General features: G+C 40.8%; 1 long non-coding RNA gene across 1 annotated transcript; it reads left to right on the forward strand.

The window, feature by feature from the left end:
* The first annotated feature begins 9,933 nt into the window (after positions 1 to 9,933).
* LOC136956990 (uncharacterized) lies at positions 9,934 to 10,543 on the forward strand. Its single transcript, XR_010878257.1, has 3 exons — positions 9,934 to 9,967; positions 10,061 to 10,163; positions 10,528 to 10,543. It is a non-coding gene; the product is annotated as an uncharacterized lncRNA (long non-coding RNA).
* The last annotated feature ends 5,214 nt before the right edge of the window (positions 10,544 to 15,757 follow it).

The raw sequence follows: 15,757 nt of genomic DNA on the forward strand, positions 1-15,757 counted from the left end.
CAATTTGTAAATGAATAAAAAGGACCACTTGGTGGCGGGTGGGCTGCGTCTCTTCTCTTTGGTCCCTTTCCGGGATTATGCTGCTGGCAGGTATGGCACTGAGCACAATGTTGCTCAGCCTTTGTGGAAAAACCAGGTGCAAACCAATCAGTATTTACTATTGAGACCATACCCCCCATTGCTTGTATGGGCACAGCCGTGCGCCATGCGAGCTAACCAAGGGAACAATGCACGTGGCGCCACCACGCGGCCGTCGGGGTGGCTCCACACTGCCGAAGTTGGATCTTTCACACAGCCAACGGATAACCAACCATCCCTCTCAGTGTTATCAGCAGCGGCTTGAAGGTCCGCCACATCATGAAGAGAGGGAGTGTGTGTTTCCGGTTGCTGAGACACAGAAAAAAAATAGAGACCTGGGACACATCAGAGGATTTGGCCGCAGCCTTTGCTGCTAAATCAGCTCTAGCATTTCCTCTTGAAACATCATCTGTATTGTTAGTATGAGCCTCACACTTAACAATAGCTAGCTTTTTCGGTAGTAGTATTGCAGATAACAAATTATCAATCATCTTTCCATTCTTGATTGCTCCACCTGAGGAGTTAATGAAACCTCTTTCTTGCCATATGGCACCAAAATCTTGAGTAATTCCAAATCCATACCTCGAGTCAGTGTAAATATTTACAACCTTGCCTTCTGACAAACAACATGCCCTTGTCAACGCAAACAACTCTGCCTGCTGTGCAGTGCATTGTGGAGATAGTTTACCAGATTCGAATGTCTCACTGTCCGTGCAGACCGCATATCCGGAGTTTAGGGAGCCATCCCATGCTCGGGACGAAGATCAATCTACGTACAACACAAGTTCAGCATTATCCATAGGTTTGTCAAACAAATCAGGTCTGGGTGTTAGCACTTTATCGACAACCATCTCACAGTCATGTGGTTCACCATCATCAGGGGTGGGCAACAATGAAGCTGGATTTCAATGGGGAGCATCTATGGATCGTAATGTTACTTTGAGTCAACAAAATCAATTCATACTTTGTGGCTCTGGTGGCTGACAGGTGTTGAGTTTTGGTGCGTAACAGAAGAGCACAGTATCTAAAGAAGAACTCACATAGGCGATAGGCCTCCTAAGATTACCATGCTCCTGGGTCAGTACACCCTGGGCAAACCCTTTGGCCTCGTGGCAGTACAGTGTGAATGGCTTGCTGTAGTCTGGCAGACCGAGAGCTGGCGCCTGGGCCAAAGCCTGCTTGAGAGATACAAATGATTTTTCAGCTTCAATGTTCCACAACAAATGAGTATCAGTCTGGCCCTTCATTAAATCGAGGAGAGGTCTAGCCAACACAGCATAATCAAAGATCCACTGACGACAATACCCGTCTGAACCTAGAAAAGATTCGAGTTGTTTTGGTGTTCTCGGCTTCGGTATCAATCGGATGGTCTCCACTCTATCAGGAGTCAAATAGTCGCTCTGTACCTTTGAGTGTATGGCCCAGATACTTGACCTCCTCAGACCATAACTGCAGTTTTGCCTTTGAGGCCTCGTGGCCCTTCTCAGCCAGTGCATGTAATACAGCAATAGTGTCCTGTTGGCAGGAGGCAAGATTCTTAGAACATATCAAAAAGGTAATCAATATACTGCACCAGAGTAGAGCCGGGTGCTAAAGTGACATCCTGGAGGTCCTCTCGTAATGCTTGACTAAACAACGTAGGTGATTCGGTGTACCCCTGTGGTAGAACTGAAATGTATAGTGGACCTGGCGAAACGTGAATGCAAGCAGATACTGGCTCTCTTCTGCAATGGGAACAGAGAAGAAAGCAAACAATAGTCATTCACAGAGCAAGAAAGTAACAAGGTTACTTGCTAAGTATCGTAACAGGGTTAGGCACAACAGGATGTATAACACAGGCATTACCTGCTTATAAACCCATAATAAACTTCCAAGTATTTTATTAGCCTTAAAGGATCAAATTGACCTTAAATCTACCTATGTCTCCTTGTTTCAACAAAGCATCAATAACTGGGACAATACCTTTCCCTACTTCTCTATTACTAGCATACTGAGGTACGGTTCTCAAGAGTTGTACTACAATCAATGATAATAACAACTTGGGTAGCATTCTTAATGCGCCCAATATGATTAGTGTGTGTGGACCACAGTAGCTCAGGCCCAGCTTCTAGCAAGGCCACATCTGCGGTCGCTAAAATCTCTGCATTCCACTGCTGGGGGATGTGTATGGGATTGCTAGGCCAAGTGTTCTTTATCCTAAGGAATAGATAAGAAAAAGTCAGTAGTGCATTTCATTTCGGTTCAGTTTGCACAACAAATTCCTTTCCAACAGATTTACTTGTTACTTACTTTTACATAGTTGAAAGAAATACATGTTCATCTTTCAAAGATCCATCTATCCACCCATAAGAGCTAACTGACAGTTGTGTCCACAGGAATCCTAGAAACTACCACTATCATCTCATTGATTTGGGTACTGTGTACTGTTGACCTAGCTAACCTAGTAGCTCTGTGTCTTACTTGAAAAAGAGGAGCTCTCTGCCTCCCCTATTCTTGATTATTATTATTTTGATGGTGGCTGTTTACTGTCTGAGTGTCCTTGAGCAGGCCACAGCAAGCTATTCGTTCTGAAGAAAACGGGAGGGGTTGAGTGCAGTAGTATGGAGTATATGACTGAAGGGTACTGACTATTTCTGTATACTGTGACAATAACCTGCCCTGTGGCGTATCTGTTTACAGAGTATGCACATATCCCTGTCTATCTCTTACTCCCCTTGCTGCCTGCCCCTGGCTCTCCTTTTTCCTTTAAACATATTATTTTCTTTCTGTAAGACATTCATTTGCAATGTCATTAATTTCTCAACTTTCTTTTCTGCATTCTCCTGCATCAATGTACAATTATGTTTGACATAATCCATAATCATATCAACAGTTTTGTTCTCCCAATGTAGAACCTATTTCTTAACTTCTACCTGGAGTTCAGGAAGCAATCCACATATGAACACATAACAAAGTGGCATGGGGATGCAGCTGCTGTAAAACCAGAATTTTTTTCAAAAATCCTAGTAAGTCTTTCCAGATAATCTGTAGGATCCTCATCTTTTCTCTGTTTGCAATCATACACTTTGCTCCAGTCAAGCAACACCCCTTCGGTATTACTGCCATTAAACACCATCAGGAATCTATTTCTCAACACACCGGGCTGGAGTGCAACCTCTAAACCTTGATTCAAATCAATAAAAGTATGTATGGCATTGACAACTATTTGCAAATCTCTTAGAAATGTTGCTGAGTCCTCTCATGTCAGGAAATCCCTTTCCTAGCTCCCTCAGCTCAGTCACTGACCATGGGCAATAAGGTACATAGGCTGTTATACATCAGGACGTGGATATGCACACATAGGGTTGATTGATACCTAGGGGTTTAACTGATAGTTACAGGCCTTTCATGGTTGGGGCTCTCTCTGCTTGATTGACCTGAACCCTTTCCTCAACCTCATAAGCAGTAGTGCTTCTTCTGTTCTTAGGCCTTCCTGACTAACCTCACCAATCATATTTTCTGTGGTATGAACCTCAACCTTCTCTTGTAGGTTCTGTGCTGGTTGCACCTGACCCGCTGCTTCCACTAACACTGCATTTTCCCTATCTGGCTCTCCTCTGCATAGCCACAGCTATAGCAACAATCTGATCACGTTTTAACAATGACTCCTGGACGCTCTGTCTCTCAAACTGCTCTAGTTCAATTCTAGCAGCCTCTTGTTTGTCTTGCTCAAAACGTTCTAGCTCACTTTTCTGTTCATCTTGTCTCTGTCTCTCAAGACGCTTTGGCTCATTCCTAGCTTCTCTATCAGAATCAGTTTTAGCTTGATCTGACCGTATTTTCTCAAGATAGACAATGCCACGTCGTCTCGTAGCTTCAGTTAACCATATCATAAACATTGGCCAGCTGACAAATTGTTTACACTTCCCACTTGTTTCCTTGTCTTTCAAAACCGCTTTTTTAGACTCTCCGATATTTTTACGTCAAACGTTCCCTCATGATTAGTCCACGCATGCCATTTCTCAATGCTTGACACTGCTTGAATTCCATGTAGCTCAAACATATATCTGGCTGGACTGTTCGCAGGTAACAATGTCTCTATCGTTCTCGTAGTGGAAGCTAAATTACCCATACTGAATTACAATGTATCTGTATATAAAGTATCTGTAACAAATCTCATAACGGTAGGCTATGTAGCCAACTCTTATGATTTACTGCAGCAAGAATCACACAGCACTTTAGAATATAGTCACAAAATCACATAGCACTATTAAACAGTCGCACAATCTCATAGCACTGTAAAACGGTCACAATATTGAAGAATAAAAAGAACTACAATATCATGTGGTAGTGAACTACAAATTTTTGGCCTTTTTCAAGCCAAACTATCCTCGCCCTCCGGCGCTTGATCATGGGACGCGCCTACAAAGACCCAACCCTTTTGGGAACGCGCATACAATAATTTCCTCAACTCCGTTACCTCATAAGTAACAAAATAATCACAATTCGTGCTTAAGAGAGACGAGTTAATCCATAAACTGCCAGTCTATCTTTCCCTCAGTATTTGATTGTGTCCCTCGCTGATCATTTAAATGCCAAGCTTGTCAGTTAAAAGCCTAACTGCCCCTTTACATTGTCAAAGTAACCCTAACTTGTTTAAAACAACTTTACCCTTAAAAGTTGGTCTCTCGCATAAAGCCTGTGACCCTGATACATTATGACCGCCCACCTACTGTGCTTGGTCTTAAGAAAAGCCCAAAACTTAATACAGTTACAATTCAAACCAAAATAAAAGTCCCAATAAGATCTCTGTTCAAAAGAGAAAAGCCCAACACAAAACTTAATACAGTTACAATTCAAACCAAAATTAAAGTCCCACTAAGATCTCTGTTCAAAAGAGAAAAGCCCAACACAAAACTTAATACAGTTACAATTCAACTTAATACAATTCAAACCAACATAAGATCTCTGTTCAACTAAAGTTTTCAGCTGTAAACGTGCATTTTAAAAGAAACACATACCTTTCCTTGTTTGGTTCACCCCTGGTCTGCATCTGTAAAACCATACTCTCTGTTATCAGATCCTTTCCCCCAGATCAAGAGTATGGGACGTATTCTCTTAACAGATCCTTTGCCTCATATCAAGAACACAGATTGTTTTACATACTTTTTCAATACTTCACGCGACCAGAGTTCTTGTACGCTATCAGAGTTTGCCAACTCTGACCAAGACAAAGTAAAAATAGCAAGTCAATTAATGACCCAAATTTACTAAACCAAAACTCTAATATTATCTTCCTCCTGTTGAGGCCTAGCAGACTCTGGTCTGCTAAGACCAGGCTCCTAACTGAACGTCACAATAAAAAGGTTCTTAAATTGTTTACGTTACCAGCATCGCAGAGGGACAGCAGGCGCACCAAGCATAAAGCAGTCCGTGAATGGGGTTTTGGAAAAGGATCCCCTTACCTTTTAGTTTTGTGCACCACGGGTTCTGCTTTATACTGGTGCTGCCGTGGGTCTCTCCTGGATCTGGTTCTGTAATCCTGCTGCTCGACAACGCCAATTGATGAAGAAAGTGTTTTGTCCGTCTCTTCATAAACGGAGTGACTAAGTTCAGTTAAGTTCTGGATTTTAATACGTATTTATCAATCTGCAGATTGGGAGAGAAAACCAGTCTTCTGAACATAAATGACAACACAACACCAAGCTTAGGTCTCAACCAGGTCTCTCTCCGCTCCGAAAGCCGGAGGACCATCTTTTATAGGGCACAAGAATGTAAACATAGATTGTGACAGTCAGGCAGGAATGATGTTACAACAGTCTCAGAGAAAAAGATTCACTGCTCCCAACACATGACAACTCTCACACTAGAGAGTTCATAGTTGGAGCTCTCCTTGTAGTCATGACAAAGGACGTTTACCCAGTACTTTCTCCTGATCACGAACATCTATTAACCCTGACACATAGACACAATCTACTCTTATTAATAGCAAGCTTACATGAGAACATACTAACTAGTATCCAATGACTAGTTATATTGATTAGTGATTAATGTAAGCACACAGGAAATCCCAATTTCTTCCACACCGGTTATGTAGATTTTCCGCCATTTCCGGTTTTATCAAAAACCTTTGAAAGCCTACTCCTCCTACAATTTCTTTTCAATCTTCCCCAGAATTGGCATACATCATGGTCAGAGCAACCCTCACTCAGGTATTACTTTTCTATTTGATTTTCAAAACCGTTTGTCCGGTACAGCCAATCAAAATCGGCAACAAAGCAACCAAACAGGAAGTTGGATCAAATCTCAGCAAATCTTTGAGAAGTCAACACCAAACTTGGTATGATGACTCGGAACCTTCTTCTGAGGACATCCACACAATTTGGTGTCATGTGATCACTGGGCGTGGCCGCAGGAAGCAAAAATGTGTTTTGGCCAATAACTATTGATTTGTTTGCCTTTTTAAAGTGATTCCTTTGTCTCATGATATCTTGGGACATCCCCTGTGTGACTCATAATTTGTGATAATAGCCGAATTGATGCGGCCGCCATTTTGAATGAATTGAAAAACGTTTTTTTCTCTACTCCTCCTACACATGTTGTCCAATCTTCACCAAATTCAGCAAAGATTATCTTCAGACCAAGCCTCACAAAAGCTATCACATGGTATTTTGACTTTCGAAACCGTTTGCCCGGTACAGGCAATCAAAATGTGCCGTTAAGCCAGCAAACAAGAAGTTGGGTCGTATCTCAGCAAATCTTTGATGGATTCACACCAAACTTGCTGCGTGTACTCGTTGCTCTCTTCTGAGGATGTCTAAAATGTTTTCTGGGTTATTTGACTGCTTGGCCACCTCATTGCTGCTTGCAGCTATATTTGGATTTGGTCAGATTTGGTACCCCATTGGTAAGTCTGCAGCATGGATTTTTCTATACAGTGACAATTTCTTAAGAATATAAATTTTTCAATGGTTCGCAATGTTTTGGAGGAATCCACCATTGCTGCTTGCAGCTATATTTATTATTCTTTTTGCCCCCCTAAAACTCAATCAATATTTGGCCTACATAGACAACCTACCCAGCTAACACATGACGTTGCGGCAACGTTGCCAGTAAGTGCTCAGTTGGTAACCCGCGACGTTACCTTCTGGCAACGTCGTGGCAACGTCGTTGCAACGTTATTAAGGGAATGTTGCCAGTTGGTCCCATGGACAACGTTGCCACGACATCGTACCTTAGTCGGCTGGTTACGTTATTTTTAGACCCGTGGGCAACGTTGCCGCGACGTCGTACCTTGGTCGGCTGGTTACGTTATTTTTAGACCCGTGGACAACGTTGACACGACGTTGTACCTTGGTCGGCTGGTTATGTTATTTTTTGGTCCCATGGACAATGTTGCCGCGACGTTGTACCTTGGTCGGCTGGTTATGTTATTTTTGGTCCCGTGGACAACGTTGCCACGACGTTGTACCTTGGTCGGCTGGATACATTAATTTTGGTACCATGGGTTAAGTTGCCGTTAAGTCGCTCTTTGGTCGCAGGACAACGGATCTCGAGTGCAATATGGTTTATCCAGAGATGGAGATCAAACTGGACTGCTCTCAGTTCTGACACTTTTGTAATGTAGCCATAATCTACATGAATTTCAATCACACACAATATTAAATGTTGCACCCAGCACGTATAAATGTAGACAATGTATGTAATTCATGTGCAGCTCAGCCCCAGCATGTCATTGGTCATCAATTTTCTCATATGCAGGAACATAGCTTTAATAAGTAAAAGACTGAATTTGGAATATAATTTAGTCTTTCATTCTTTACTATAAACATGTACAAAAGCAATTAATGTGTGATGTGTAACATGATTAAGCAAACATTCTTTGTACAGCACACCAAAGCTGTATGACACACAATGCAAATTTGTGCTCCAATAATTTTGTAATACAAAATTGTTAAATGTGACCAAAAGGTAAGCGACTCTTAAGAGTTTCATTTCCAAAGACAAGTCATCACAGAATATTACAATTCTTCCTTAGCGAACCTGCCCCTCAGTCTGCCCCACTTTGCGCATGCCCATTTCAACGCATCGCTGAAACTGGGGTTTCAGAATTGATTTTGCAGGGGTTCAACCGTCTTGTAGGACTACCCATTGGATTTCAACTGGAAATTAGCTACTTCAAAGGTGAGTTTCTTTACAGAAATAGTTTTAAATATATAAACTTATTTTCAGAAATTGGATAGGGCATGCTATTACGTATAGGTTTGAAATTGAGGCTATTTAGCCTGGTTATCTGCTATCAGATTCACATTGTTTATGTTAGGATTTCGCTAGCTAGATCTAGGTACTAGCTACCTCGAGGTAATAGGTTAAACCCTCCAGAAAATTATGTTGAAATACTGAAAATGCATACATGAAAGTTTAGCGTCTCACAAATCACCCACAAAAGAATCAGTGAAAATAAACGTTCAGAACTGTTAGAAAAAACCTCGTCCCAAAATAGTTTATTTATCCCTGAATTTTCAAAGACTGTGGAGCTAGCGTTGCTGATCACGTTTTGATCACAGTCGGTCATGGCATGCACAGCAATGGCGTCTATAAAAGTATCATGTCACAAATGTTTCCAATTTGTACATGACATCTGTTTTTGGATAAGTTTATTCGTTTTAACCTTTAGATGCGTGAGTTCTAAATATTTCCGACGCTTCCACCAGTTATTTTTCCAAAACGGCAGCTAGGTAGCTTTAATTAGCTTCCGTTACCTAGCAACTTAGCATAATACTCGTAGCAATGCTACTACCTGCTAATGTTACTTGTTAGCCTACTAATTGTAAATTTTTAAGCCATACTATAGCGTTTGTCATATAGTTTTTGTCTATCGGAAAATAGTCGGTTGGAATGTTCAGCGTAGCGTCACACATGTGCGACGCTACGCTGTGGGGCCCTGCTTTCGAACGATCACATATGTGCAATGCTACTCCTTTAATATCAATATGCAAAAACGATGTACATAAACTACATTACACTTTCATTTCTGTACAGATTATCCTACCACCGTCACACAGCCTAGCACTGTGTCCCTGGGAAATGATGGTAAAGTAATGAATGACCGTTTATAACAGTGACAATAATTGTATGAGCCATGGCAACCCTAAAGGCTATGTTTTGAAGCAAAAGCATGACTTAAAACTTTTGCATCACCAGATGCCATACCCCTAGATGTCAACTCTGGTCTGGTGGAGGTGAACCCATTGGGGGCCCAGGAAAACAGCTGGCAGCCAGGCAAGTGCAAATATAAGACACTCAAAAAAATACTCAAAGCTTCTCAATAGCATTGCCAACTCATTGTAAGGCATACCTAAGTTGTTCTGGGGGGGATACATATTTGTCAAAACAACAAATGTCATATTAATGCTTTGTATACAACCATTCAAGGTAACATTTGTTATTTACATCAATGTTACAGCTAATCTAGACATAACTAGGCATAACTAAGTTGTTCAGATCGTGGGGGGAAACACATTTGTCAAAACAACAAATGTTGTCATACTAATACTTTGTATACCCCATTCAGCTGTACCATTTTGGGCAAAGACCATTTTAAGGTAACTTTTGTTATGTACATCAATGTTACAGCTAATCTAGAAGAACCACAGTGTATGCCAATCATGCTAACTCTTGTAAACTTGTTTTACTTGTCTTTAATGACAGACACATTACAGGTTATGCTCCGGAAGATGGAGACATTGGAGGAGAACCAGCGAGAGGCTCTCCTATTCAGGCGACTACAGGGCAGACACACTGAAGAGGTGCCAGTGATGGACCTACAGGTGGCCCAAACACAGGCTTAACTCCAAGACCTTGAGGACCTTGATTACGCCTTAAGGTGCTGGAGTTGCGAAAGAGACTGGTAAGTGTTTGGAGATGCCATGAACTATGGCTTACATGCAGCGTTCAACGTTCACATTGGTGCTGACAATAAGTTCATGACTTCTAATTCCAGACGCTGTGATGAAGTGGAAGACGGGACTGGGAGAGAAAGCTGTGGAGCTCCTCATAGAGGAGACACTCAAACACACCCCGGCAGCCCATTCAAAACAAGCAAGGTGAATGAATCATGATTGCAGCTTCCATATCCAACCTTTCACATGGCTATGGTTATATTTTATATTTAAATTGTTGTATTCTTAGATTGTTTAGTTCTTAGAAATAGTTAACTTTTGTACTTTTACTTAATTGAAGATCTGTATATGTTTAGTGTTATGCACCTCCCTGCCACAGTAAATTCCGTGTTTGTATAACATACAAAAATATATGGCGAATAAACCTGATTCTGATTCTATGTGACAAAAATCTAGAATCACATATTTTTTTGATGTATATTATTTTAGATGTGATTTTTTTATGACTTGTATAGCCCCTTTTTACATGTGCAATTATGTTGATACTTATTTTGTGCTTCATTGTCAGGGCCAACAGACAGGACCTGTTGCAGGGACTGGCAGAAGATTTTAATTCACTGTTTGGCACTTTGTTTGAAATAAAATGACAATGTTACATGGAAATGCTGCCTTGTTCATGATTAGCTGGAGTTAGGCTACACTTCACACAAACATAGTCCTCCTAAAGTTGGCTACCATGTACCCTAATTTTACTTTGTGATATGACACACAATTGTGATGTGTAATGTACAATATAAGCTGATATTATTAAGGAAGTACATCTACTTTCGGAAACAGTAGTCTACTATTTCACTGAAGTATTAGCATCATGACATTAGCCTCTGTTGCCCGGGCAACACATACTACAGTGGTCTGATGCATCTGTTTTCAATCGTTAAAATAAACATTCCTCTCAAACATTTTCGTTGTAGGATTTATTATGACAGTATATTACAAGTAAACGATTTGTTGGTGAAATTATCATTACCTGTGGTTTCAAACCAGTGTTGCTCACTGCAACGCTGAAGCCTACGCGAGACACACTACAAAAACAGCTGCTTAGGAAGTCAAACGGCGACAGAACATACTCGGCACTCCCCTTACCCCTTAATCAAAAGTCTATCTAACTACTAACCTGAACAACCTGCCACAGCCTAAACTTTGTCAATTTGTTCATGAAAATAATTAATTTCAGCCTAAACCGTACAACGGAACGTTAAATCCAATTCAACCAACGCCCATTAAAACCTGATCTGAAAACGGAAGAGAAACTGTTCTTCGGTCTAACTTCACATTTCAGTGCGACAAAGTTTTAGCGCTTTGCACATGCTTTCAGGAACTAATTTCACACGTATATAATGTACTTAGAAGCATTTACTTTACAGGATCTTTAAGGTCTCCGAATAGGGTATGCAACATTGGTTGGGCTAAAAATGGCCCGGGTGCTGTTCTATGCCCCCTTATACACCCAGTGAAATTTTCCCGGGAAAAACGCTAGGTTTTCTCCTTTTATGGTATGCTCATGAATATATAGATGAGCTGCGCGCTGATTGGTTGGTCTACAACGAGTGAAGCTGCCTGCGGAGCAAAGACGCGACATGGCCAACACTCACTGAAACATCGAAAGTGGAGACTTGAAATAAAAACGTACAAATAAATCTATTTTGTCTACACAACACTGTTTTCAACAGATTGACTAGATATAATTTGAAATGATTACGTTAGTTGTTTCCACTTCTGTTGTCGAAGCAAACAGGATCGACTTAGGTGGGGTAACGTTAGCACTACAGCTTAGCAAACAAACTATCGTGATTCAGCTCTAGCTATCTTGCTGTAAAATAGATCTGGACAAACATCTTGAATTGTAGTTTTACATGACAACACGGGTATTATTTATTTGAATGAAACAGTCAGGAACATGAAATAACGTTGGCCCCATTGCCAATAAACTAGGCTAAATCATCACACATTCAACCTATGCTCTTGCGTTAGCAAGCTAAACTAGTTTACATGCCTACAGTCTAGGTGTTTTCGCTATCTAGCTGTTCTTGCATTCCTTGCAAATCACTGTTAATAAAAAGCAGATGAGCAAGAGTCTATAGTTAACATTGACTAGACGGGCATGGCTGATGTTTGTCTATACCGTAGCGTAGAAGATCTCTGTGCAGTTCGACCCTGGACACATTTGCGCGAACCATTTCACCAAGGACGGTTTTGAAAACCTGGGACAATGTAAAGCAGGATTTGCTATGAAGCTGTTGCTGAAAAGAGGTGCGTTCCGACCTTATCTTCATCACAACCGCAAGCTGTAGTATGATTTTGTCGGGTAACAGTTATTAGCAATGCTAACGTATCCTGTATCTAGCACCTGCCTTTCTCCAGTTCTTTCGAATAGATAATCTAGACAAGCATTAGCAATAGGTTTAGACTGCTATTCGTTTTCTGGCTATTCGTTTTTTCGGAAGATTGGAGAGGCAGTTAGAACCGAAACTGTACTGTACTGTAGCTAGTGGTAGTGCCAGTGGAGCGAGTGGTACGTGACAGTGGCTAGTGGTACATGCCAGCGCCTCCACTGGTATATGACAGTTACTGTTCTGTTGATAGTGGTACGCAAGTGTCTCGTGGCAGTTTCATTGGGTGACTTTCAGCTTTTGTTTACTGTCATGTAGCCTAACTGCCCCGCGGCCATTTTAGAATAGAATTGTTTAAGTATGTGTGGCGGCCTGCGGAAACCCGTGGATGTCGCGGCCGCTCATTGTTGGCTCTAAGCCATAAAAGATCGAAAATCGTTTTCTGTCAAAATTGAGATTTTTGATGTTTTGTATCGTTAACACCCTAAACTTCATTGTAATGTACAAAAAGTATATGATTACTTATGAAAAACTATTAATTTCAACGGTTTTTGGACATGTCAGCTAGCAAGATTTTCAAGCCATGTCAAATCAAATGCTGCTCTTTTGAGTGCTGCAGCAGCCTATAACAACTGATCAATGAAATAACTTGCTGAGAAGTTATTAATGTAGCCTATACTTAAACTGACATTTACATTCACAACGTCATTACGAACAAAAGGATTTTCTCCCATATCACTTTTTGACACAGGTCGACTTTAAAATGATGTAACTTCAGCTGTGATAAAGATATCTGAGTGACCTAAACAGATTTGTATCCAGGAGAGTTTGTAGTTTCTAGTATGTATAATACCCAGAAAGTACATTTGCAATCATAGGGTGTCATTAATTGACAAGGTTCTTCATATGAAAATAATGAATTATTATAAACAACTATATTTACTCAGAGTATCGAAATGCAAATGTAGGCTACCTATATTGACTTCAGTTATTACAATTAATGATATACGCCACTAGGAGGCGCTGATAACAACACAACGATGTGCATTAGAGACAAGAGTCTACAACGGTGGCTCATGTGCACGCTTAAATTCAGTTACTCTGAGTAAAATAATTTGTTACTAATTCATTACGTGTACAAGTCTGCTTTACATTACAGTCACACCATTACACTATATGCAATATAATGTTTAAATCAACTACTTTGTATGGTGAGCTTGTAGTGAGACATCAAAAGTATGGTTTGGAGTCTGTTAGCACGAACAGTTTAACTTATTTTTTTAAATAAAAGTTTATAGCCTGTTCTCCTATTCTAAAATGGCCGCGGGACAGTTACACGACAGTAAACAAAAGCTGCAAGACACCCAATGCAACTGCCACGACACACTTGCATACCACTATCAACAGAACAGTAACTGTCATGTACCAGTGGAGGCGCTGTAACGTACCACTAGCTACTGTCATGTACCAGCGGAGGCACTGGCATGTACCACTAGCTACTGTCACGTACCACTAGCTCCACTGGCACGTACCACTAGGTGCCAGTAGAGGCACTGGCATGTACCACTAGCTACTGTCACGTGCCAGTGGAGGCACTGGCACATACCACTAGCCACTGTCACGTGCCAGTGGAGGCACTGGCATGTACCACTAGCTACTGGCATGTACCACTAGCTACTGTCATGTACCACTCGCTCCACTGTCACGTACCACTCGCTACAGTACAGTACAGTTTCGGTTCTAACCGCTATAGTCCCATATAGAACATACAGTATGCATTAATCTATTACTTCTTGTTTTTATGTTTATGAAACGGACCACATCAGTGCAAAGCTCCTCAGGGTGGATGGGGAATGAGCAGGGAGGTACAGTATGACGACTAGCGATGACTCAGTTTGTCACATATACTTAGGTAGAGGCTGGAATAGATACTCATGACGCATTATGAACATAGTTAACCCAGATGGCTAGCGTTATGTGTGTCATTGGCTACGGGGAGTTTCTATTTCCCCATACCCTTATCATTTTACTCCCTCGCTATGTGTTGCAAATAAGCTGAAAGCTTTAGCGAGTATTGAAAAGAAGGACAGTCCCCCAGGCCACCTAGGATGAGCTTCGTACATGATGACGTTCCCGAGTAAGGTCGAAATTAACAATGATTTGTTTTGTATTTTTTATGATTCTACTGTCACACTGAATAGTGCCTAATGTGTTTTTGACTACTGGTATTCTATCAGCACTTATGTTACTTCGATATTGTTTCTGTTGAATAGTTACAGCAGTGTTCACAGTATGAGTTGTGGTGAGATTTTGTAAGTCTCACAGGGGGGAATGTTGTGGAAAAAACATCACACTGTTGTAATTATGAACATGGGTAACGATTATGGATTATATGATTGAAAATGAACCCCTTAATCATTTTTTTACCTTTATATGCCATATTACTGAAAACCACATGCAAAGCTGTTGACTGATGAGTATTGCCACTAATATGTAGAAGATATTAAGCCCAAAAGTGCAAATCTGGATATTTAGGGGCTGAGGGCGAGAGAAGATGGTATGCTTCTTCCATAGAAAACTACAAGGCCCAGATATCATGGGACAAATTTACGACTTTACACTCAGCAACCCAGTGCAGCTGGTCTTCAAGGCCAGAGCAAGCCTAAAAAATAGGAGTTTTCTATGCAATGTAATATCCTGTAATCTGAAGCCTTTAGAGAGAGAGACCAATAGAGTGTAAAATGCATTATGCATCTGTGACAAACAGTAATGTACCAATAGCAAAATTACAGAACTGATAAGGTTTTGATATAAAAGAGGAATGTCCGGAGAAAAATTCCAGTCTGCTCCCAGGAACACACTCACTTGTTTAGATACGTTTGTGTCTGAATAAACTTTTGCATCAAACTCTGAGTTCCAGTGCACCTGTTTGGACTTAGGATCTAGCCCTTCACGACACTTAGAATTATTCTTCACTTCAAGACGTAGTATATTTCACAATATAAGGGAACTTACAAAAGTATTGACATCATTTCAAACATTGAGAAATTGATAAAACGTAGTACATATTTATCCACTTCAAGTACCGCACCTATATAGTAACTGACAATACAGAGGAAGACAGAAATAATGTGACAGAATACTTTTTTTAATGAAATATGCCTTTACTAATGTGATTCAGATCCAGTCTGAATGTATTAAAACAAATACCCTTTCTCACATGAATAACAAAGGTACCATCCAGCTTTGGTTGTACATGTAACAACATGTCTACATATAGATAAGTCAGTAAAAGCACTGGGGGTACAACACATAGATGTTGAATGTTTGTAATCTGTCATAACCTGTCTCCAAACTACAGTGTTTCTGGGATGCAGTCACTATGAGCAGTCACGGTAGATGTTTCAG

Source organism: Osmerus mordax, chromosome 14, assembly GCF_038355195.1.
Source record: "Osmerus mordax isolate fOsmMor3 chromosome 14, fOsmMor3.pri, whole genome shotgun sequence".
Taxonomy (NCBI): domain Eukaryota; kingdom Metazoa; phylum Chordata; class Actinopteri; order Osmeriformes; family Osmeridae; genus Osmerus; species Osmerus mordax.